Raw genomic sequence first — 1,285 nt, 5'->3', positions numbered from 1 at the left:
GAGTCGAATGCCTCCCTCTAGAAAGCATCTCCCCCCCCACCTCCTTCTTTTTTGTGACCTCAAAGTAGCTGGTTCTCCCCGTCCTCACCTGGTTCTCTGCTCCCCACCCCCTGCCCCCCAGCCACTCTCTTGCCAAGGTCTCGCTGATGCTCCTTGACTCTCTGTCCTCAGCCTCTTCTTCACCTCTGGGTGATCTCACCCACTCGTCTGGCCTCGGTGACCGCCCACAGGACAGTGAGAGCGATGAGCATGCATGGGGCCCTCACTGTGCAGCAGGAACTTGTGTCCCAAGTGCTGTATATTATGAACTTTTCTGACACTCAGTGCAGCCCAGACCAGACGAGGAGACTGAGGCACAGAGAGCTTAGGCTGGGCCCCCATCTCCCTCAGTTAGTATGACGCAGGGCCAAGGATTCCAACTGTGGGTCTGGGCCCAGGGTCCACGTGCCATAGCCTCTCCTCAGCCGCACCTGTCCCCTCGTGCCCATCTCCTCCTGGGCACTGCAGGCACCTTAACCCCACATGCCAACCCACGTCACCCTGGGCTCTCCAACCCTCCTCCTCCCTCCCCGCGTCCCCGTCTCGTGTCTTTCCAAATACCTACTGGCGTCTGATAGAGGAAGCACTGTGCTAAAAATGGGCCCCCAGGTCAGCAAACGGACGCATTCCTTACCCTCACGGAACTCAAGTCCAACGTGTGGGGAGAGACAGATGTTAGTTAGTCAAATAACCAATAATCAATCAATCAAAGAAAGTTATGACACAAAAATTATGTCACTTAAAGCTGAGACCTAGAAAATGAGCTCACCAAGCAAAGAATGTGTGTGTGTGTGTAGGATCTTCTTGCCCAGGGAACATCACGTTCGAGGGGAGCACACCCAGGTAAGACGCCCAGCACACACACATATGTGTCATGAAACAGTTTCCTGAAACTATGCGTGATGGGCGTTGATATTTCCCAAGCATCAGAGGTGTTTGTTCCCAAACCTGTTTGTGCCAGTTGCATTTTTTTCTTGGAATTAGGGAATTTAATTCAGGTCCTTCACCAACGTGATATGAGGGGAAAGCAAGAGTTGTGATTTTTATGAAAACGAAGTTGAAAGTATGGGACTCTGTGAAGCTGAGACACTTGGAAACAAAGTCTCTCAAACTGGGTTGTCTTGTCCCAATTGTCTGTCTGTGCCAGGCACCTCACGGGCATCAGTGCAATGGCTTATATTTGCTGAGCCCTTGACATGGGTGTGCTCAGTGCTTTTCCTTTATTCTCCCTTAATCCTCACCATAA

The sequence above is a fragment of the Equus quagga genome, chromosome 11 (assembly GCF_021613505.1).
Source record: "Equus quagga isolate Etosha38 chromosome 11, UCLA_HA_Equagga_1.0, whole genome shotgun sequence".
Classification (NCBI taxonomy): Eukaryota; Metazoa; Chordata; class Mammalia; order Perissodactyla; family Equidae; genus Equus; species Equus quagga.
The sequence above is the reverse complement of the archived record's forward strand: the minus strand, read 5'-3'. Positions refer to the sequence as shown.